Source organism: Miscanthus floridulus, chromosome 6 (genome assembly GCF_019320115.1).
Source record: "Miscanthus floridulus cultivar M001 chromosome 6, ASM1932011v1, whole genome shotgun sequence".
Taxonomy (NCBI): domain Eukaryota; kingdom Viridiplantae; phylum Streptophyta; class Magnoliopsida; order Poales; family Poaceae; genus Miscanthus; species Miscanthus floridulus.
The window spans coordinates 132,055,080-132,080,378 of NC_089585.1; the positions used below are offsets into that span (position 1 = coordinate 132,055,080).

At 44.0% G+C, this 25,299-nt stretch overlaps 2 pseudogenes; one reads left to right on the forward strand and one right to left on the reverse strand.

Moving 5' to 3' along the window:
* Nucleotides 1-24,580, forward strand: LOC136461260 (uncharacterized; annotated as a pseudogene).
* On the reverse strand, nucleotides 20,169-22,014 carry LOC136459664 (uncharacterized; annotated as a pseudogene).
* Nucleotides 24,581-25,299: the final 719 nt, after the last annotated feature.

Genomic DNA, 25,299 nt, shown 5'->3' on the forward strand with positions numbered 1-25,299 from the left:
ATGGGCACGACGGCCGCAGCAGCGACGGCGGTGCCTGCTCGTGCGCCTGTAGTCAGCTGTCGCCGTCGCCCACAAGCTGTTTGTCAAAATACGTTGTCAAGAGCTGCTTTAGAAGGACATGTCAGCAGGCCACGTCAGCATGAGAAGCCCGCGTGGCGGGATATGGACCTATGTGATACGGTATACAAAGTTTATGGATCCAAAAAGCCACTTTAAAAGTTGATGGACCTAACCAAAACCTCATCGCAAGTTAATAGACCTCTGGTGTATTTAACTCTATAATATAATATACTACATCCGGCCCCTTAGTAACATACAGAACAGTATACGCCAGGCTTTCTGAAATTAACCAGTAGTAATTATTGCAGAGGATCAGATTCATAGCGGATACCATAGATGACGCAGCAGAGCAGATCATTCATCTTTTGGAGGCTGCGGACAATCGAAGAGATGTAATATACTGCCAGGGCTGGTTTGGGTGGGGAGCATCTGCCGTACTCACAAACACTCCATAGACAAAGATGCACCTGATGGGTCCGCGGTCATAGTGAGAGGGAGAGAGGGTGCTGGAGAACGCTCCCACGGCGACCACGCGCCCCTGCGGTGCTGGAGCTTTGCCGGCCAGTGGGGAGGATCGCGCTATCATAGGGGACTCGAAATAATGCGTATGATGGTAACATCCAGCGCATATCAAATTGACTAATTTTCGACACCCAATAAATAAATCTATATAGTTTAAATATGGTTAAACAGCCAATAACCGTGTAGAGGAGCCAGCTTGGTATATAATCAATGTAACTATATAGTTTAATCCAGGGGGAAATAACTGATTTAAGGACCCTCCATATCCCTAGATATGGGATCCCGGGCGAACTATCTCCTCCACCACCGTCCCCTCCCCAATTCAATAGGGCAATTATGGTTTCATACCAATCTTTGATTTTACTCGTACCCCTAGTATTGCTAATTTTATCCTTTGCTTCCTCCCGATCTATCGGACCTTGAGTGCTTGATTGATCTGAATCCGTGCTTGATTGATCACTATCTGTGCTTGATAGATCACTATCTGAGCTTGATTGATCATCACCTACTTCAAATATTATATCAGCCATGAGAAAAGGATCTTGTTCGAAAGATTTATGAATTTGTTTGATGGTCTCATGGAAACCATTCAAATGCTCTGCATTATCGCTAATACGTCTCTTAAGATTGGTAAAGAAGTGAGTAGCCTGTGTGAGACTAATGTGGAAATTCATATTCATGATAATATATTTATTCTTATATAGTTAGTATTTCGGCGAATGTCGGGATTTTATTCAAAAGTTGCCTTTACCCGTGTGGTATGAGCCACCCTCTATGCAATTGCGAAGAGGCAGACAACGTTGTGCTAATTTATTAGCATTCTATGATGTTTAATGTATAAAATATTAGTAGCATTATATGTCTCGCCCCTTTAAGGGAAAAACAAAATAAAGGTGCCAGCTTTTTATGCATCCCTTAGGTTAGTGCAAGGTTGAGTGTTTCCTCCCCTTAAGATTGTTCACTTACGTGGGTGTCCCCCACCTCAGTAGTGAGCATATGCGTATAAATTAGCACAACATTGTCTGCCTCTTCGCAATTGCATAGAGGGTGGCTCATACCACACGGGTAAAGGCAACTTTTGAATAAAATCCCGACATTCGCCGAAATACTAACTATATAAGAATAAATATATTATCATGAATATGAATATCCACATTAGCCTCACACAGGCTACTCACTTCTTTACCAATCTTAAGAGACGTATTAGCGATAATGCAGAGCATTTGAATGGTTTCCATGAGACCATCAAACAAATTCATAAATCTTTCGAACAAGATCCTTTTCGATTGGCGTTTTCACCAATTTGGAATCAAGATTTTGGCTTTGGTAGCATTGAATCTGTTCCTACTACACAACTTATCAGGAATCTTTTTCCTAAGGAGGGGTATATAAAACTATTGTAAGTCCAGACAAATTAGAGATAATATCGAATAAATCATTTTTTTACAATCCACGAACCGGTACTTTGGATGGGGGCATTCCAATGGTTGAAGTCAGCCCAGCTATTATGGAAAATCATTCCATGATGATGGAATTTATAAATAGAAATTTGGGGATTACTCCCATGAGTAATGAGCTAATAAGTTCACAAGGAACTATGTGGAAAGCCCTAAACAATGCGGCGGAATCACTAATTAATGGGTTCATGACAGAATTAGGAGGACTCGAGGCCCACTGCGCTGGAATCATAGGCTATGATGCCTCAGATTGTGTGTTACATATACTCATGTCCCAATAAACCCCTGACAGCATAAGCTTCATTTATGGCAATCTATTTACCATTGTGAAATTAGGTGGTTCGTTTAGAAAACTATGGATGAATTACCATATTTGGGATGGTTTGTCTGTGTTTTTACATACTAGTGTGGTACCAGACTCCATACAGGATTTGGTAAAGGGACTTTATGAATTGGATAAAATAGAAGGTCATCATATCATTAAGTTCCGTGAGGCTCTCAGGTATGAGTTTCAATCCTCTAGCATCTTTCAGTCGTCTGACATCCTTGAACGGGTGGGCCCGACCGCCCTAGGCCTAAAGGGAATAGTTCCAAATCCGGTAGGAGGGGTAATATGATGTATACTGATAGAATGATGGGCTTTCTTATTAGAACAATAACTATTTATCGGATATTTTCAACAGGTAAAACAACACCGTTAACGACCTCATGTAATGATGGAAATAAGTTGATGCTTTTATCAGCAATTGAGTCTATCTATAACGATGAATGGAGGGAAAGAGGGGTGCTACCTTTCAGGATGGAGCGTTTGCAAACGGAATTGCTTGTAAAAGACAACTTCCTTTTAAGTCCAATTGATTATTATCAATATAGGAAATCGGAAATTCCTTCTTTCCTCTATGATATGCTTTTCACGCAAGCATCACTGGGGTATTTATGGATGAATGAATGGGTTCAGGATGGAGATGAAATGATCGGGGTGTATCAGTGTAGAGAACCAACTGATTTATTCCTAATGACGGCGTTATCCCGGGTATTAATAAGAAGAATAGGTTCAGAAAATATTTCACCTATTACCACTAACGTTGAAACATTGAATGATGTCAAGTGCATGCACTACGCTTTCTTGAATAGACAGCAAAATGTCGACAAACTAGTCTTGATAGACTTGTCACCTTGTATGAATCAAGCAAGGAACTCTCGTATATTGAAATGTTTTGATAATGTAACGAGCAAAGGGGTCGTTTTGAATTTACTTAAACAGATTCTCTTTCTATCAATCTATGATATGAATAGTAAGAAGATTATACCGTTCAATCTAATCCCTCCAATAGGTGAAATCACCAATGTGATTTTCCATCTTTTCTATCAAAGAAAGTTCGATACAGTGATAGAGGAGAAGTATCCTGGAATAACATATACCCGATGGGGTCATGAAGTGATTATAGCAATCAAGAAGAATGATTCATTTACATTCGAAGATGAGACTGTTATTACTCTATTAGATGAAATCGATCTAGATGGGGATTTTGAGTTCTTATCTTCAGAAGACTATGGCTGCTTGCCGGCATGTAACGGAGAAAAGGCGATATTACTACACGAGGATGGGCGTGTTTCGGTATGGAGATACGAGGATTTGTAATCCAATTTGACAACTCAACGGTTGGTCCACGTTGTGCCCGTCCCTATTTTATCCGGGGAGCTCCCCCATTGAGAAGGGCGCATAAGTGTTTTGACAGGTTTTGTCCTTATGAAGGAGAAAGTATGGAGGGGCACCTCGAGCTGCTTTCGAGCTAAAGTTTCGTCCGCTAGCCCTCTTCCGGATTCAAATCAAAAGAGCATCGATAGGAAATACTTACCCGATAGGAAAAACTTATCTGCTTGTAAATTCATTGTGTAAAATAACTCGTAAATTCATTGTGCAAGAAATGGCGACAGTTCTCTTAGGCCACAACTGATCGCGGGGATTCGGCCCCCACGATTTATCCCTAAACTCCACACAGTTGTTCTGGACTTTCTACAGTCCTAACTTATAGGTGTTTACTATGGTTTCTTCTCCCCGGTGTTATTCTCGGTATCCCCCGGTGTCATATCACCCTGTTTGGCGGTGTTATGACCAACACTGCTAGAATTGATATTTCTTAATTCACTAATTAGTCACTTGTTTTCTTCCAAAACAGCGGTTATAGCCAGATGGGGGGTAGGCCCCAAGTTTTTGAACTCATCTGTACCAACATGTATTGGTTTTGTTCCTACTAACCGACCCTCACTGTTAAGGATATGTCTCCGCTTCTTACTGTTTAGTCCAATAGTGATTTGGAAATCTCTACATTGAACTAATAGTTCAGGCCAATTTCGATGGAACTTTTTTTCATAAATGAATGTCTTTTTCAGCTCTGGGGCCTCCAGCATGGATTCGAACCAATTCTGAGTAGCCATTGCTTTACCCAATCCCTTATGCTTGATAATTTCTGCTTCACTAGCACTCGGGTAAACATAATACGCTTTAGGCGCCAAAAAGATACCTTTCGGAACAAACTTCTCTAGTTTGAACTTCCCAATCTCCGTAGGAGAGACATCTTCCTCTGGAAGAGGGGATTTGATGATGATACTATCAGTATCCGTGTAGTAGCAATCCTCCCTGCTAATATATGGATACATTTGAATTCGGGCATAGGCTGTTATAGCTGCCGATATATGAACAGCGGAATTGGATGGGGGTTTCCATTCTCCATCCTGAGATGGTTTTGACTTGTACGATATAGTGCATTTTTTATTCCCGAGAATTTCATAGTTTATGAATCCTGGCATCGTCATAGACGCCTTGATGGCTTCATCCTCTGAAACAATTTTGCTTATGGTGCTTTCCGGAGATATACCGAAACGACCAAAAAGACTATTCATGCTCGTTTTGAGAATGAAAGCTTTAGCATTCTCCCCCTTTTTCTTGGCCTCAAGCCTTTTTTGGTATATATCACTCACAAATCCCTTGAAGGGGGTTTCCATTCTAGTAAAGAGATACCCAGAGAGGGGGTAGACCCTGTACCCTAAGGAAACAGCATACTTCAACTCCTCGCTAAAGTAGACCCCGTCAAACGTTCCCGTAGGGAAAAAGAGAGTTTTCTCATCCCCTCTATAAGGTAGAAATGGCCTTTGCATGTCGTCAGGACATACAACCAAGGCTTTAATGAAGCCAAACATTTCATGTAATTTCATCCCAGATGTCTTTTCAGAGAGATCACTATGCCAAAGGGGTTCGCCACCCGGCATATCATTAGATTCCATGACACTCGGATAAAGTGAGTTAATGTCGTAGATGTACAAACCCTCCCCATAGGGAATATACATATCGGCATGCCCTCCGTAGAACCCACAACGAATGAAATTGTCAGCGTTTTCATTCGGAATGAAAATTCGATGATTGAGGTCATCATAATAATTTGTTCTAAATATGGTCATAGCAAATGAGGATATTGTCATCATACTGACTATATCAATGTTGTACTCTGCAATATTAATTGACTGAGCCTTTTGCATAATATGGCCTAGTAATAGTATATCTTGATCCATATATTCAAGATATTCTTCCCTCTTTTTACCCAGCGTGTCAAGAGTGACACTATCGTGTTCGATCTTCCCCTTTCCTTTTTCATTTGGGCAAAAGCTAACAGCGAGTTCCTCTAAAGTTCCAGGCAAAACCATGCAGGAATCTAGGATTCTGATCATCAGTCTCTTTCTCTGTTTCACTCCAGATATGGAATAGATTGAAATCTCGTATATCCTAGAGTTTTTGCATATCTGTTCAATATGCAGATCATTATGAAATAAGGCCAAATGGCGCAATAGTACTATACCATCGAACTTTGCCATGTTATGGAAGTATAGGGTTATAGAGCTACGATGCTTTCTTCTATAAGATAAGATGCTTTCTATCATATCTGATAGGAGCTTCCCGCTCTTTTCCAGTGGATCAAGCAAAATGGGTTTATAGTCTTCGGCGTAGTACCGATTTATGTCCCCCTTAACAGGTTTTCGACCAGGTGTAACAACCATATAGCCTGCAGCATAAGCTAGATGGGAGTCTATCCCGTCTTTCCCCATTGGATAGCGTAAGGTCTCAATATCGCCAACCATGAAGACATTGAATTTCTTATTATTTCGTGGTGGCTTTCTCTTTTTTATGTAAGGGGCCTTCCCCAGTTTATCACTCGAAGGGGTACATTTCATGTTCTGGATAGAATTATATCTAAGGATAATATCAAAAAGTGATTGATCAGACTCATCCAATGATGGTCTTTCCACCTCACCAGGTGGTTTGAAATTGGTGCTAAACGCTCTTATAGTAACTCCAGTTATAACAGCTATTTTGTAATTTTCCATAAAAACATTGATTATATCTATTATTTCCTTATAAACGATCTCCTTTGGTTCTAGTAAAGGCGTTTCCTCCCCATAAGGGTCATATGTTAATTTAACAGCATGCGATATTGCTATAGTGAGAGAAGCCCCTTCAAAGATGCATTCTACAATAGGGGTGAATTTAGTGAAGCCTGTTATTACTGGATATACACCCTGTATCAATAGATCCAAGCTCTCAAATTTTACAAATTTTGCGATTGTAAAATTTGGTGATGGAATTCTATGCGCAGAATTCCTAATGGCCTTATCCTGGATTTCCTATTCCCTCCTCTCCTTCTCAAACCAATGCTTTACTAGGAAATCCATACCTTCTTTCCCCCCCTATACCTATAGTATAGGGAGCTTCCCGGTATGGAGCCAGCGTCGTCGTAGGTATACCTCGCCCCCCTGCCCAGTTGCTAATTGTTAGGGTCCTTTCGAACCCTGGCCAGGCACCCTCCCGGTAGTGCCAGGGGACAACCACTTCTAATGGGTCTCATCTGTGAGTGGGAATCCCATTAGTAGCAGCTGGTGACCGCCTTCTTGTCGCCCATCTCTTAAACTCTTGTAGTAAACCTCGGGCTAATGGCTTCTCGGTCTTCCCTCCTAAGTAGAGTCCAATGTCCGCAATTTCTTAGGAAGTAGGACCTGCCCTCCGTTTGATCCAAGAGCTGATTTCTTTATTTCACCCGTCTGCCTGTCCTGATATTCTCCTTAGTAAACTGTCCGAAACCAAGTTCTCAATCTACCTTCCCCCTCGCTTCAGCTCTAGCTAACGTCCGATAGTCTGTTCTCACCTGCCCGGCGGGGATATCCCCAAAAGTCGACAGACTAGCCGTGGTGTGGACGTGCAACCCAACCTATCTCTAGGTTGGGCTTGAAGTACCCTCTTCCTTCAAAGAGCCAGTGCCCATCTTCCCTTCCATCAGGGCTGACTCAGCTCAGACAGTATCTGGCTAGTCACTTTAGTGATCACACTTTAGAAAGCATCCTTTGGGCAAAGATCGTTGAATGTGGGTCAAGCACCAGCTTACGTGATCCCATCATATACTTGGAAGTATCATTGCTCAACACTGCCTTTGCCATCCTAATACCCGAGACTGCAAGGATAATAGGTTATGGTGCCGTCGTCCCCTGGGGCGCCTGGCTGGTAGGCAAGTATTAGGAAAAGCAATGCTAAACAATGAAAGCTACGGGTAGCAGCTTCCAAGTACCCAATCATTTGTCTTAAATTCTGCTTATCCTAGGTTGTGATCGTAGATATTTACCCTGGTAGAAGCAACGTCCCCCGACGTACTATTGGCTTCCGATTAGATTTATCGAATACCTTTTGAGCTGGCTCCCATCGCCAAGAAATCTAGTTCGTAAGTCTAGTTTCCGCATTCGATTGAAATAGAGATTTCCAATGGGTGATCTCGATCACCATTATATGTAATATCCGATGGATATCTTTTTTTATAAACCTCCCAATCTTGATACCTGCCAATCAACTTATTTAGGGTTGACCGAAGGGAATAACCTAAAGAAGAAGATAAAATAGTATCCGACCAAAGGGAGAAATTCCAATTAATAGGAAAGCAATAGGAAGGACCCAACCTGCCAGGTTGGGAAGAGATAAGGGAGATCTTCCCCTTGGGAAGACGACCGACCTTAGGGAAAGTAAACCCTGCCTAAGCGCTACCCTGAGATTGGACTCGAAGGGTAGTAAGACAACCATCTCTCCAGGAGGTGAAGTTAGTAAATATAAATAATAGTATAGACAGGGATCTATACTTTTATTTATATGGGTTATACCCTAACCTAAATTCTATTTAGTTATAAATAAACAATAGAATTATATGCCCATCCTCTGCTTCACCTCCCGGGAAGGTATGGAAATCCGAAAAAGCAATGGAGTGAACGGAGAAGAACCTTCCTCGATTTACCCGAGAGGGGGGTTCGGCGAAGAGAGCGGGATCGAGTCCCCGTTTCTAGGGAAGGAGTAGGCTTGTCTTTTCCGTTAAGGGAGCGGTTTATCAGTTGTGACCTATGTTTATCCCTTAACGGAGTAGGCTATTTATGTCATAGTAGTGCACCTAACCACTGAATTAAATCAGATAAAGATAGGTGCACTGTTCCATCTATTTTTGGAAAGGGGGTTCAGGGGAAAACCTTTTATAAGGGGTTTGCCCGAATCACCTTTCCAAGCTCTCAAATTTTACAAATTTTGTGATTGTAAAATTTGGTGATGGAATTCTATGCGCATAATTCCTAATGGCCTTAGCCTGGATTTCCTATTCCCTCCTCTCCTTCTCAAACCAATGCTTTACTAGGAAATCCATACCTTCTTTCCCCCCCTATACCTATAGTATAGGGAGCTTCCTGGTATGGAGCCAGCGTCATCGTAGGTATACCTCGCCCCCCCTGCCCAGTTGCTAACTATTAGGGTCCTTTCGAACCCCGGCCAGGCACCCTCCCGGTAGTGCCAGGGGACAACCACTTCTAATGGGTCTCATCTGTGAGTGGGAATCCCATTAGTAGTAGCTGGTGACCGCCTTCTTGTCGCCCATCTCTTAAACTCTTGTAGTAAACCTCGGGCTAATGGCTTCTTGGTCTTCCCTCCTAAGTAGAGTCCAATGTCCGTAATTTCTTAGGAGCTGATTTCTTTATTTCACCCGTTTGCATGTCCTGATATTCTCCTTGGTAAACTGTCTGAAACCAAGTTCTCAATATACCTTCCCCCTCACTTCAGCTCTAGCTAACGTCCGATAGTCTGTTCTCACCTGCCCGGCGGGGATATCCCCAAAAGTTGACAGACTAGCCGTGGTGTGGACGCGCAACCCAACCTATCTCTAGGTTGGGCTTGAAGTACCCTCTTCCTTCAAAGAGCCAGTGCCCATCTTCCCTTCCATAAGGGCTGACTCAGCTCAGACAGTATATGCCATGATGCCGTGGTCTGGGAAATTACCACAGCCAAGGGAGTCGCCGACGATGACCCTTGGGGATTGTGCAGTAAAGATCAAGCGTGGAAAACATCAGGTGATGAGGGGTACGTTGTCTGCAGTTCTTCGTTCTTCGCCGCTACCGGTGTCGTTGAAGATGGTAGAGTCCCACGGGATCACGCGATTGGTGATTCAAAATCAATTTGCAGGCGATCCGGTTTCCACGTTCTGATCCATTTCAACCGCACTGGCCGGTGGGCCTTCCGATGGGGTCCAAAGTGGGCCTTGCAGACCGATCGAAATTAGATGAAGGAGGTGTCACTTAGGGAAACTTGCGCCGTGGTTTCTGCTCCACACCTGCGATCTTGACGCAATCAACAAAAGAACCCTAGCCGCCACTCCCTATTCGTTTTCTCCTTCGTACGTCTAGGCGGTACGTGGAGGCATGGCAGCGGCGGGTGCGGGTGGTGCGGGGGGCAACATCATCGGCAATAAGGGTGCTGGCACTGGAGGAAGGGCGTATGGAGCGGGTCGCGGTGGTGGACGCAGTGGCGGCGCGCGTGGTGGTCGTCATGGCTACGGTACCGGCTATGGAGCTAGATACGGCTACAATCATCACGAGGACGACGGCGCTCTCTTCAACAGTCAGCACTTCAATCCTAACCTCAGGATTCATCCACCTAATTATGGCCTCGGGTGGGAGTATGAGCAAGGACAATGAGGTAGGCACGGAGGCAATGGAGCTCGTAGATGGAATGGCGGGTACCGACAGAGTCGCGGTTATCAACGGCAGCGGGTGCCACCTCAAGGACTGCCGCAGCAAGTGCTGGCTCCCCACCAGGTACCGATTCAGCAACGACAGACTCATGGGCAAACGCATTAGCATGGACAACAACAACAACATGTGATGCAGCAAGGACAACAACGACAGCAGATATCGACTCATGGGCAACCGCAGCAGCATGGACAACCGCAACAACATGTGATGCATCATGGGCTGATTCAGAATCAATAGCAGCATATACCTCAGATCCAACCAGTAGCTTCAGGGATGATGGTTCAGTCTTCAGTGCCACAACCAGGGCTGGATTTACAGGAGCAGCAAGCCATCAATGTCGATCAGCAGCAACTACCAAGGAAAGGGGCAGCAGGGACTGAACATAGTGTGGTTAGAACTGAAAACATACAAGAATCTCAAATTTTGCAGGGCTCCTCGTCGGCTGCAGGAATAGGTGAGGTACATGTTGAGAACTCGGTGATTGGTATGACTACTGCTGGTGCTACGGGTGTGATCCAGAGGACAACCACTACTAAAATGTGCAGACGGTGTGGAGTGAAGGGACACCTAATGTTCGATTGCACGGCGTCAATGTTTTGTGATATTTGCAGAAGCACTGAGCATGCCATGAGTCGGTGCCCGATTCTCAAACAACCGAAACCGGTAGCCCAGTTGGTTGGTCAGTTTGCTAATGCACTTGCCGGTTTTCATATTCCGCATTCACCAATTCAACCAACAAAGAGAGATTCTAGAATGGCTTTAATTTTGACTTCTAGCAAAAATTTAACAGAAGAGGATGTTGCCGCATTCTTGCGTGTGTTGGTTTCTGACACTTTTGCTTGGGAAGTGAAACGGCACAGTAGTTCTGATTTCAAGGCTCTTTTTCCAACAAAAGGAGATCTTACAAAGATGACGAGGCTTAATGCAGAAATGAAAGAAGGGGTGACTCTCAAGTTTCAAGAGTTTAAGGAAGAAGAAGAGTATTTTGGACACGCTCTACCAGTGGTCTAGATGCGTGTTATGAACCTCCCAACAATTTTAAAGGAATATGTCATTCTATGGGAACTAGGAACTCTTTTTGGTGTCACTCAGGAAGTGGATATGGTGGCTACCAGAGCGAGTAGGTTTGGGCGGTTCACAATGGCTGTGCTAGAACCTGAGACAATTCCGACCAAACTAGATGTTATTATTGGCAATAGATATTTCCAATTGATCTTTTGGGTTGAACCTTACTTGCCAAATATTGGGTTGCGGAGCATTTGGAGCACCCAAGATGATGGGAACGGTGATCTTGCCAATGGGGCAGCAAAGGACACTAAAATGAGAGAGCCACAAAATAATGGAGGTAATCTTACTTCGGATGCAAGTGGGGGAACTATAGGGAATAATAGCATAAAAGGAAAAGAAGTCAATGTCCCTGAGGCACAGATGGATATAGATTTCTCTGAGGATGATTTGTTAGGCGTGGAGAATGAACTAAGTGAGGCGGCACACGATTTGGTAGGAGTGAAAAGGGGTCACTCGGTGAATGTGAAGAGTGCTACATCTGTGGCAGGCCATTTTGCGCCAGGACGCTTACTGCAGCGGCCTTCATAGTTAGTCAGGCCGAGTGGGCAGCAGGGCATGGTGGATCAACTGAAGGTGCAGGAGAAGGGGTAGACTTCAGGCAGTGCAATGGGCCAAAAGCAGCAGCCTACAGAGGAGTTCATGGCATAGAATGCAGGTGCAACCGTGGGTGCAGCCCTTAACTCACAACAAAGTCTCAAGCAGCCGTCTTTCATGATTGAGGAACAAGTGCATGTTTCAGTGGGACAGTCTGATGGGGGCAGCAGGAGGGATTGCAGATGGTGCTCAACACCTTGGGGCCCTTCTTGACGCCATGTTAGAAGCGGAGTCTCAGCTGATGGTGGGGAAACAAAAGAATTGGGGAGTGTCATGACATTGGCAATTCTATCAGATGGTGAGCTTACCCCAGTGCGGCACAGCAAGCGGAATGCGGACGTGGCTGATGTTGACTCTCTTGAGAAAGCAGAAGAAAGGGTTGCCATTAAGAACCTTGAGGAAAATGAAGGTAATGCAAAAATAAAGTCATTTTGTTCTTTTTCTAACATTCGTATTGAGCAAAACTTAAAGAGAGTGGGGATCAGTTTAGGTGACAATGAAAATTTAACTCAGGTCTGTAATGTTAATCAAAGAGGTAGAAAAAGAAAGGATGAAATCTTCTAATCTCTTAATTACACATGACAACGAAATTGATTCTGAGGAGGATGAGATTGATCCTGACACCTCCACTATCAGTCCACTCTGTGGTGACTTAACGGAGGAGGTGATGGACAATAATAGTGCGGGCCTTGATGGAGTACTTGTTGATGTACCCCATCAAAGTGGCAAAGAGTAAGAAGAAAAAGAAACTCCTCAATAAGAAGGTTGCTGCAAAGAAAAAATATTCCAATGAAAGGTGTGTTTTGGAATTGTAGAGGGTTGCGTGACTTGGCTAAATATACCTTTTTACATGATGTGGTCGAAGATAATAAACTTGATTTTATAGTTCTATCAGAAATCAACAGAAATAGTTTCTCGACTCAGTGTCTGAAAAATTTCTATGCAGGGGCTGATTTTGTTTGGCATTGGTGGTGCCCCGGGGGTATATCCGGGGGATGCTAATGGGGATAAATCAAGGATGTTTTGAAGTTGAAAATATTATCAATGGTGACTACCATCTCAAGTTTGTCTTAAAAAACAAAGTAGATGGTTTTCGATGGGCCCTCTTGTTTGTATATGGCGCAGCTCAAGAGGAGCACAAAGAACACTTTCTATCAGAACTAGCACGAGCGTGTACTAGCTGTGGAGATCTACCTTTCTTAGTAGGGGGGATTTTAATATAATCAGGAACCCGTCAGAAAAAAACAACTCAAGATATAATAACAAGTGGCCACTTTTGTTTAATGCTATTATTGAAACATTGAATTTAAAAGAATTAGAGATGACATGTAGAAAATACACGTGGGCTAATTATGCGGAGGTTCCAACTTATGAAAAGCTGGACCGTATCTTGGTAACAACAGAGTGGGAACAAAAATTTCCACTTGCTTCTATTCAGGCACTCACCCAGGAAATCTCAGATCACACACCGCTTTTGCTAGATGGAGGGGAACCATCTCATAGAGGCAATGTTAGAAATTTTAAATTTGAGTTAGGGTGGTTGTCAAGGGATGGTTTCTTTGAATTAGTGAAGGAGGTTTAGGAGTCTAAAAATAGGGGTAGATCACCCATGGAACGGTGGCTAAATAAGAGTTGGAGATTGCGACGGTTCCTTAGAGGTTGGGCTAGAAATTTGGCTCACCAGAACAAAAGGCTCAAATCAGATCTGTTGGCTAAGATAGATGCGTTTGACAGAAAGGCAGATACTAATTTGTTGTCACATCAAGAGGGGGAACTTAGACGTCATCTTAAAGAGCAATTAACTAAGTTGCTCAGAGAGGAGGAGATATATTGGCTCCAACGATCAAAAGCAACAAAGTTATTGCAAGGGGATGATAATACTAAGTATTTCCATATGGTGGCAAATGAGAGACACAGGAAAACAAAAATTGTATAGCTAGAACAGGAAGAAGGAATTATTGTAGGGGACGCGAACTTGAAAGATTATATAACTGAGTACTATAAAGGGCTGTTTGGACCTCATGTACAGAATTCTTTCTCAATGGACGAGACTTTGAGGCACGACATACCTCAAGTGTCGGTGGAGGAGAATGAAGTATTGGTGGCTCTATTCAGTGAGGAGGAGGTTAAAGTGGCAGTCTTTGATATGGAACATAACAAGGCATCTGGTCTGGATGGCTTTCCCGCTGAATTTTATCAATTCTTTTGGGAGGTTGTGAAGACGGATTTGATGAGCCTCTTTTTTGAATTCTATGCTGGTAGATTGCCTATTCATAGTTTAAACTTTGGGGTAATTACTTTATTGCCTAAGATCTCTGATGCAATTCGGATACAACAATATAGGCCTATTTGTCTCTTAAATGTGGGCTTTAAGATTTTCACGAAATTGCTAAATAATAGAATTTTGAAAGTGGCTGACAAGCTGATAGAACCGTCTCAGATGGCCTTTATTCTGGGTCGCTATATAATGGAAGGAGTTGTGATTTTATATGAAAATATTCATGAGTTGTATAGGAAAAAACAAAATGGTGTCATCTTAAAGCTAGACTTTGAGAAAGCATATGATAAGCTAAAGTGGCCTTTCATACAGCAAGTCCTCAGGATGAAAGGATTCTCATTAACTTGGTGTGAATGGATTTCAAAAGTCATGTCTAGAGGGAGTGTTGCAATAAAGGTCAATGATAATTTAGGCTATTATTTCCAAACAAGGAAAGGAGTGTGTCAGGGAGATCAGTTATCTCCAATCCTTTTTAATACAGTGGTTGATATGCTAGCTATCCTTATTTCTTGAGCAAAAGAAGCTGAACAAATTGAAGGGGTTGTTCTGCATCTGGTGGAGGACAGACTCTCGGTCCTTTAGTACATAGATAACACTATTATATTTATGGATAATGATATAGAGAGGGTCAAAAACATGAAGCTCTTGCTTTGTGCTTTTGAACAGTTATCAGGGCTAAAGATCAACTTTCATAAAAGTGAATTATTTTGCTTTAGAGCAGCTAAAGCTAATCAAAATGAGTATACTCAAATCTTTGGGTGTAATGCAGGGTCGTTACCCTTTAGATACCTAGGAATTTCTATGCACCATAGAAAGCTCATGAATAGGGACTGGAAACATGTTGAGAAAAGATTTCAAAAGAGACTAAGCTGTTGGAGGAGTAAGATGTCGGTAGGTGGGAGGCTTGTCCTAATTAACTCTGTTCTAAGCAGTATTCCCATGTTCATTATGTCCTTTTTTTAAATACCTAGAGGGGTTTTGAAAAAGTTAGACTATTTTAGATCTCGGTTTTTTTGGCAGAGTGATGAACACAAGAAAAAATATAGATTGACGAAATGGGAGGTAGTTTGTACACCCAAAGACCAAGGAGGGTTGGGAGTCTTAAATTTAGATGTTCACAATAAGTGTCTCCTAAGCAAATGACTTTTTAAACTAATTAATGAAGACGGGGTCTGACAGCAATTACTTACGAATAAATATTTAAGGGACAAAACCTGAACACAGGTTCAATACAAGCCCAGGGATTCTTAGTTTTGGGCTGGCCTCATGAAGGTCAAGGAGGAGTTCCTCTCGATGGGTAAGTTTGATCTAGGTGATGGGTCTCAAGTGCGTTTTTAGGAGGATTCGTGAATAAGACCGTGCCCTCTAAAATCGCTCTTCCCTACACTATATAACATTGTGAGAAGAAAAAGTGCGGCTGTAAGGTCAGTGTTGGCTACAATGCCATTAAATGTAGCCTTCAAGAGATCTCTGATGGGTGCGAATTTGCGAGCATGGCACAAAGTGGTGGCCACGGTTGTAGATGTACAACTAACGATCCAGAGATCGCTTTGTGTGAGGGCTACATCACAATGGGCTGTACTCAGTCAACTCCATGTACAGAACTTTGTTAGGAACACAAGCTGTACCGTATAGTACTTTAATCTGGAAACTTAAACTACATCTCAAAATCAAAGTTTTCATGTGGTACTTCTACAAGGGAGTAATTTTAACAAAAGATAATTTGGCGAGGCGACAGTGGCAAGGAGATAGGAGGTGTTGTTTCTGTTCTTCAAATGAGTCCATACAACATTTACTCTTTGATTGTCATTATGCTAAATTCATGTGAAGAATTGTTTCGGTTTCCTTTAATCTAATACCTCCAACTAGTGTACACAATTTATTTACAGGTTGGTTGGATGGGGTAAATAGGAAACTAAAATCTCAAATTCTTGTGGGTGCAAGTACTATATGTTGGGCAATTTGGTTAACTCGTAATGACATTGTGTTTGACAAGATCCTAGCACCATCTTATTTGCAGGTTATCTTCAGGGGGACTTACTGGGCCAGGTCTTGGTCCCTACTACAGAAGGAGGAGGATCACCATTCGATGAAGATGGGATGTAGATCTATTGAGACAATTGCGATGGAGATGTTTGCTAGATACGGCTGACGATTCAGCAACAGACTTGCTTTTTAGTTGTGTTTTTTTGGAAAAGCTTGTGTTTTCGCTATGGCTCAAAACTTTGTTTTTTTAGATTCCTTGGACCGTTTTATTCTTGTCTATAATAAGGAACAACTATATGCATTGATCGATGCAGAAGCTGGGATATTAATATATTCTCTTTTCTAAAAAAAAAAGCTGTCGTAAAAAAACTAAGATCATCATCTGGGTTGGCTGACACGGGGACAGCAAGGGACTTGGGAAAGATCATCCACGTCGATGTCTCACAGTGGAAGAGCAAGAGAGCCCTACTGAAGGTGATTGCAGAGGAAATTGAGCTACCCCCGCAGGTGATGGCACTCTTTGACCAGCATGATGAGGAGGAGGATTTTGATGGGGTGGAGCAGGACGATAGAGCTGTGATTCCTTATGTCAGAGCAGCCATCATGAATGAACTTATGGCTCGCAGATTCCTTGTGGTTTTGCACAATGGGAGTGGCAGCTATATCGATCTGTGGGAGGCCGGTGTCCCTGTAATGGGGCAATTGGGCAGGAGGGTGTTGTGGACATCCCGAGACAGGTTGTGGCATCATGCCAAAGATGGGCATGGAGACCTTTTTTAGTTGAATAATGTGGAGTCAGCTAAATGGAGCCATGCAGCTGTATGTGTTATTCCATCACCATTTCTTGAGGGAGATGAAGTTGCTATGTATCAAGTCATTAGGCATGCTCTATATGCAGAGACCGAGGAGGTTGGTAAGTACACAGGTGTCCCTGAACCTGACATGAGCCCAAAAATTGTCATTGAATGCATCTTGTATAGGGCACTGAAACACAATGTGAGCATCAACTGGGAGTCCCATGGCTCTAACTATTGGGTATGTGATGGGACTATATAGGAAGGCACTGATGGTGGTAGGTCAGCATGGGAGATCAGCGGTGCTTTGCAGAGGAACATGAGCCTGGACTTTTGTAGTGAGTGTACTGAAGGAATCTGTGAAGCGCTGGGTGGTGAACAGAAGAGGTGTATCAAACGCTGGGTTTCAGTTACCAACCAGAATTCAACGGAAGTCCAATTGACATCTCAGGCAACATCCTTCTTCTGTAGAACAAGTGGACCATCAAATGATCACAACAGAACCCGGCGGGTTCTAGAAGCAGGCATGTTTGAGCATTCAGATAGAACGACCAATCTGCGTGTGATTCATCTCTCTCACTGCACCTTCAGTTTTTTATCTCCTCCCTTCGCGAGTTGCAGCAACCAAAGATTCCTCCTGCTTGACCACTGCAAAAACAATGACGCACAAGACCTTGGTGAAGAAAAGGAATGGCATCATCATAGAGACTATAGTCAACAAAACGGCGGAGCATGGTTCCAGAATCTATGGGTGCTAGAACTGAGTTATACGGACTGGTACTGGCTGCTATCGAAAGACATGTTGGATCTGATGGTTGACCTCAGGGAGTTGAATGTGAAAGGAGCTGGTAACCAGAGCATGATGCATCTACATCGTTGCAGTGGTCCCGGAAGCAACAGACGTAGGCTAATCAAGCTTCGAGTGGTGGCCGATATTCCAAATGAGGCTGCTCCGGACAATGATGATGATGATGATGGTACTAGTGGTAAAAGAAATCAGCAAGTATCTCCACCAGTGGTAGCATCATCGTTTTTCCCAGACCTGTCAAGTTGGCACATCCTTACGACAGTCATCCTTGATGGTTGTAGTGACCTGGAGCTAATTGACTGCAACGCCCTACCCCTGGCACTAGAGTCATTTACTTTGATCAGCAGTGTCAATACCAGTAATAAGATAAAGAGGATCTCCTTCCAGGGGCACACTAGATTGAAGAGCCTATTATTGAGAGCGTTGTTTGGTAGGCTTGTGGAGCTGGACATGTCTGGTACAGCAATTAGAACTCTTGACCTTAGTGCAAAGCAAGCCTGGGGCCTCAGGCGACTCTGCTTGTTAGGATGTGAGAAGCTGTGCGCGATATTATGGCCACAGGAGATATGGTTGGAGATTTTGCGCATCGACACCACCACTACCACCTATGCAGCATTGGACAGGGAAGAAGGAAAATCCAACAAACAAGAGGCTACTGCTAGTGACGGTTCAAGTATTAGTATAGGGTCATCATCAGCAACGGTGTGTGGCAAGGACGACCGAACATTCATCGACTCGGATTCGTATATTTCCATTAGGGATCCAATGCTTTTTCGTTCACTTGAAAGCTAGAGACATGGAAAATGGTTGCACGTGGAGATTTCATCTACTGGACCAGCAGGTCATAAAGGTACTGATCAAGGAATTAATACTAGTGGTGGTTATGGCACTGCTGCTGTAAATGTGCACAAACCAGGTGGAAGCTTGTACGCTGATGACATCATCATCATTTCCACATCTAACGGCAGCAACTCGCAAGCTGATGATGATGCCAATAGAGATGTCTTTAAGGCCGCCTTAGTGATGAGGAGGAGCAAGTGGTTATGGGGTTGCCCGCCTATTCCTGAGGATTCTGATTGGGCTCACTGCTACATTAGCAGACAAGATGAGCCACAGACCGAACAGTTAATAAATAGAGCCACAACTCTACCAGCACTTGTGAGCAGGGATGCTAAGACCTTGCACTTGCATGATAGCCTGTTCATCACATGTCTCCCAGGGCCTGCACCTACTTCTGCTGAAGCAAATTTGAATTGGGATGTACTAAAATGGTGCTGATTCGTGAGATGCCCCAACTTGGAAGGCGTTGTTTTCACTACAAGCCAGACAGGACGCAATATTTTCGGGCTTTTTACATATTTACCATTATTACGATCGTCACTTACAGGAATCGCACTCTTAGAATGACGCTTATAAATTTAGCCGTTTTAGTTCGCGTTCCTTTCATTTTTACCACTTTCGCCTATGTGGCACGCCAGCTCGTGCTGACATGCTGGCACCGGCACGGGAAATGACCCCGCTGCCCCCGGCCATCTTTCAATTAGACGCGCCGTTGCCCTCTCCCTTTTCCCCCTCCCCATTTCGTTCGCCGCCGCCTCCTTCCTCTGCCTGCCCGCCGCCCCCATCCTACTCGTCTCCACCGCCACGGCCACCACGGACGACAACCATGTCGCATAGGGCGGAGTCATCCAGCTCGAGTAGGCCGACGAGGAGGCTGAGTTCCGCGGTCGCTAGGTTTGTGGCTATCCGGTTGGTACGGAAACAGGGCTCCCCTTGATTGTCTGCCCCGATTGCAAGCTCGCTCGTGTGATTGAGCTTCGCGTGGTGCAGGACACTCGAAACAAGGGCCGCATCTTCTTCAAATGCCCTAGAAACGGGGTGAGTTTTGGTGATTTTCCTTTTTTCTTCATTCTAGCCCTAGCTTGTCTTATTTATTTCTTTTTTTTGCACAATCCGCAGCTCTGTAGCTTCTATAGGTTCCAGAAGGCTTATTTCGATGAATTGGTCGACAAGAAGATCATCAGGATCTGCTGCGAGGAGATTGAGGAACTGGTGGAGGAGGGAGGAGAAGAGCACAGTGAAGGCGCCCATCTGGGGGTGGAGGGCTTGAAGGACCTGAAGACTGAGGCACTGGAGAAGAAGCTTGAGAAGATGATGTCAAAAATGAACTATGTCATTGTTTGTCTTGTGGTTGTTGTGTTTGGAGTAGTTTTCAAATCTATGATGAGCTGATGTAGTGACTTTGTATGACAATGAACCCTTTTATTTCAATGAAATTGGTTGTCCAGTATGCTTGAATGAATGAGCAGTTGGAATTGTGCATTCTCAGTTTCAAATGAATGAGCAGTTGGAGCTGTTTTCAGTGAATGAGCAGTTACAACCAACTTGTAATGAAAAAGAGCAACTGCAAGCTGACATTGAAATAGGGGTTAATTGTTTGCCATTACATTACATAAATAAGATGTTCTTGACATTCAAATAGGGGCTGGTTTGCCATCACATAACTGAGATGTTCTTCACTACCAAAATAAGGGCACCATGCTTACTGTTTCTGTGCCCATTTAAGTATATAACATAAATTACATGCCATTGAACACAAAAGTTACAGATCATTGCATAAAAGACCATCCATGGTCACTTGGCCTTGGCCTTGCCCTTCCCCTTGTCCTTCTCTCCATTCTTCTTAGGTGGTGGAGTTTTCTTCACTTTAGTTGCTAACTGCTTCCTCCTTGGTATAATTTTCTTCATAGGCTTAGGTTGGACTTCATCTTGTGCAAACAGTGCTCTAATTGGTGTTTCTGGTAGAACAGCTTCCAAAGCCATTAGTTCCAGGCCTCCTCCTTCTTCCCTTGCTGCTGCAAATTCATTTCTTGTAGCTTCCATTTCCTCCCTTGCTGCTGCTTCTGCTAGTTCCCTTGCTGCTTCTGCCTTCATTTGTGCTTCCAGGGCCTCCATCTTAGCTTTTGCTGATGCTTCTCTTGCCAATGCTGCTCTTGTTCTTGGAGTTAGTGCTTCATCCCCACCAGATGTCTTGGCCTTCTTCCTCCCAACCTTGGCTGGTTTCTTCTTACTTGCTCTCTTCCTACAAAGTGTAGGGTCAGTGGTTACAATTTACAAAAAAACAAAAACAAGTAAATCACAGTTAGAAGGCACCTTTTCTTTGTTCCAGTGTGGGGACACTTCCAGCTACTAGCCCTGTGACCATACTCTTTACAGTTTGGGCACCTGACTTGCCTAATTGCTTTGCTTCCTGTCTCCCTTGCTGGTTTCATCTTATTTTTCCTCAATCTTCCAGGCTCTTTCTTTTTCTATAGTGGAGGGTGGACTTTGTACCCCTTGGCCACCTCAGGCCATTGATTCCTATCAGTGATGCTTGGAATTATACCTGCATATGCTGCTTGAAACTTGGCCACAGAATAATAGTTGTCCACAAAGGATCCCATGTCAGGGTTCCTCATGCTGGTGATAACTGTCAGTGCATGTGGACATGGTTTACCAGTTAGTTGCCACTGCCTACAAGTGCAAATTTTCTGAGGTAAGTACACAACATGCCTTCTAACTTCTTCATCTTTGTACACCTCAGTGACCTCAACTTCAGTAGGGTGGCCTTTGGAAACATGCATGTGACCTAGTCCCCTGGAGGCAGCATTGAGCTGATAGATGATAGCCCGCAATATACCAGGAGGCAATGCTATAGAAATCTTCCTTCTTTTGGCAAACAAGATCATTATCTGCTCTCTAATGGCATCTACCATGCAGTGCATAGGCAGGTCTTTGTGCTCTTTGATCCAAGCATTCCAAGATTCTGCTAGATTGTTGTTTATGTAGTCACACTTGATATCAGCAGAGAACTTGCTTCTTGCCCAAAGAAATGGATGGTGCTCATCAAGCCATTTCTGCACCTCTGGACTAGCTGCCAACACTTTGTCAAAGAAGTACTTGAACTTATGTGGGGAATATGCTCTAGCTGCAGGCCACATATTCTTGCCATACACATCACTTGTGTAGTACTTCTTCATATTCTCCATCAAATGCCTAAAGCATTCTCTCCACTCTGCATCTAGAAACACACTTTTTACAGCTGACTCCAAACCCTTGCATGCATCTGTGCAGATTGCTAAGTGCTCCATGGGTCCAATTGCTTTCCTAAGTTGTTCCATAAACCAAACCCAATTGTCTTTTGTCTCAGAGTCAAAGAAGCCAAATGCTAAAGGAAACAACCAGTTATGGCCATCTAGAGCTAAGGCTGCTGGCATGTGGCCATTCTAGGACCCATTCAGAGCAGTGGAGTCTACACTGATATAAGGCCTACAGCCATTCAAAAAACCATCTATACTTGCTTTGAATGCACAGAAGAATCTGCTAAACCTAACTTTGCCTTCATCATCTGTGATAGTGTCTATCTCTACCACACTACCAGGTGATCTTAGTTCTATCTCAGCCTTTATCCTATACAACTAATCGAAAGAATCATTCCAGTTACCAAAAAGCTTTTCAGATGCTCTCCTAGTCCCATTGTACACTGTCTGGTAGGGGATGTCAATACCATATTTGAATTTCAACTCCTTTTTCATCTCTATAGCCCCCATTGATGACTTCTTCTTTAAGAATTGAACTGCTCTCTCTGCCACCCATTTTATTAAGGCCATAGTGTTAGCCTCAACCCTTTGTGTAGATGCACACTTATGATCTTGTTTATTTATTTGAATCTGCATGTACAAAAAAAGCCATACATAAGTATAATTGAAAGGCTTCAAACCACCAGTTCAATGGAGAAGATGCAATGCAAACAAAAACTACAACAAACATGTGTATAAAATTAGAAAATGTACCTTGACAGTGCCATCATGTTGGGTTCTGGCTCTAAGTTTCCATGGGCAGCCTAGAGCACCACAACAGACCCTGTATCTTTCTTTGTCTGAATGCTCAGTAACAAGCTCAAACTCCCTTTTTATAGCATATTGTTTAATTGCTAGCCTAAGCTCCTCCATGTTGGGATACACAGTGCCTACACTCATATCAGAATTGTCCCTGTCCCATTCATACAGTGGCTCTTCATGAGCAATGTCATCAACATCAACAGCTGCTGCATTCATGTCTTCATGCATCTATGCTGACATAGCTGGAATTCGCACCTCTTGTGTACCATGTTCTTCCTCTCTTGCCTCAGCTTCCTTGAATCCCATAGCCTCATATATCTGATCCTCATCAACAAGCTGTGTAGCAGTACCATCATCTTTAGGGTTCTCTTGAATGGTTAGAATGCTCCAATCAACTACTACTATAGGTTGTTCATCATGGGGGGGTGCTACAAGTATCACCACAGCCTTCAACATCATTAGGCTCTGCACTATGTTCATTAGTCACACCAGAGACACATCTAGCTCTAGAAGCAGCTGAACTAGCATTGTCATTACACACACATTTCTTGACAACATCAACTATAAGAAAAGCCACCCTCTCATCCCAGTGGTCCTTAATCATTTGCTGCACATGTTCATCCCTCCTAAGCTTCCACTCAGAGCCAGTCTCTTGGTCTACAACCCAGACTGCAAGTGTTTGAGAAGACCCCCGGATAGTCTTTGTTGATAAATCATCATGGAATTTAGCAAGAGAATACTGATCGTTCCTATCAAACCAGATGTCATGCTGCTGCTCTGCCATGACCACTGGACCATATTCATGAGCAACATATGGACCAACCTTAACAACTAGCCTAAATGCACTGTCAGGATCGATCCTGGCATCATCATAGACATGGAAAAACATGAGCAAGTACAGACTAAGTACTACAAACCTACTGTGGTAAAGTGCTTACCAAGAAGGGCAATCACCAGTGGCCATTGCGACACGGATCAGATGAAGACGTACTACATCAATCGCCTATGAAGAAAATAGCAGAGCAAGACGAAATCAGCGAACATTAACCTAATCCCTAACCCTACTCGGCGCGGGCTCTGTGTCCCAGTTACAAAGTAGGGCACGTACCTTCGATCCGTCGATGATGGATGTGCCGAAGAACACCAAGGTTGCCGTCCGTGGTGGCCGTGGCGGTGGCGACGTGTAGGATGGGGGCGGCGGGCGGGCAGAGGAAGGAGGCGGCGGCGAACGAAATGGGGAGGGTGAAAAGGGATAGGGCAACGGCGCATCTAATTGAAAGAAGGCCGGGGGCAGCGGGGTCATTTCCCGTGCCGGTGCCAGCGTGTCAGCACGAGCTGGTGTGCCACATAGGCGAAAGTGGTAAAAATGAAAGGAGCGCGAACTAAAACGGCTAAATTTGTAAGTGTCATTCTAAGATTGCGATTCCTGTAAGTGGCGATCGTAATAATGGTAAATATGTAAAAATCCCAATATTTTCTAGTATCTGGAGACATTCTGGGCATCCCAACTCCCAAAGGCACGCTACATCTGGGACTGAAGCACAACATCCCGGCTTCGTCCTGGACAAAGTTCCTTTGAGCATCTTTCATCCTTACACCTAGATTACTGTCCCAGGCTCACAGAAAATACCAACGGATGCCGTAGCTTGGAAACCCTTGAGATCGTGTGTTGCGGGGACCTCAGGGAGGTCTTCCCATCTATTTCAAAATCACAGCAGCAGGAAGAACCAAGAGAATTCCCTAGCCTGAAGCGCATCCACCTGTATGAGCTACCCAAGCTGCAGCGCATCTGTGGACGCAGGATGTTGGCGCCCAATCTCAAGACTGTCAAGATCAGGGGATGCTGGGGCCTCAAGCGCCTACCAGCTGTTGGGCGCTGCCGAGGCGCGCTGCCAGTGGTGGATTGTGAGAAGGACTGGTGGGATGGCCTTGAGTGGGACGGGGAATCGGCTGGTCACCACCCTTCCCACTACGAGCCCAGCTATTCATCAGCGTACTACAAGAAGAAGCAGCTCCGAACCTCCGTGCTCAGGTAACTAAGTCATCCATCCATCATACTGCACATTAATTAACCTGTCCTTCCTGTAACAACGTTATTGTCAATCCTACGGATGTCATGTGTGTACCTGATATATATGGTCTGCTTTTAGTGATGGATCACACCTGTATTCTTCTTTTCTTCATGTAGGTAGGTAGCAATCCCTTCCATGAAAGCTTCATCACGCACAGGAGAAGATCGAGATATGCTATGCTTGGATTGCTCTGCTTCCGTCGAGTCTTCAACGACTCTGTTTTATTTGCTTGTGTCATTGTGTGTATGTGTGTGTGTAGGAGGCACTGGTGTGTCGCTCTTCATTTGCCAGGTATTGATGACTCGCCTGATCGATGTTAGGCACTCGTCCGCTGCTTTTGCTTGATATTTCGTGTGGCAGAGATGCTGGTTTGCGTGTGATCGGCATCTGCTTCGCTGCTTCCGATCCATTACATTGCATTGCATGGATCTTGTTTGGTTTTAATTTCGTGAGCGAGCTTACTATGACTGTACGTGAGAGGAAGAATAAATAAACAAGCAGAGGAGATCATCAGTCATCAGCTTGAGCAGCAGCATGAGCTAGCGGATCATCAACTAGTGGGTCTGGGTGGGTGTACACCTCTGCTTGCTCGAGATCCTCTCCTCATGCAGTCTCTCGTTGCTGCTGCTGTGCTCCCGTGTGGTGTGGTCTGCTTTGTGTGTTGTCTGTGAGATTTGTTGGAG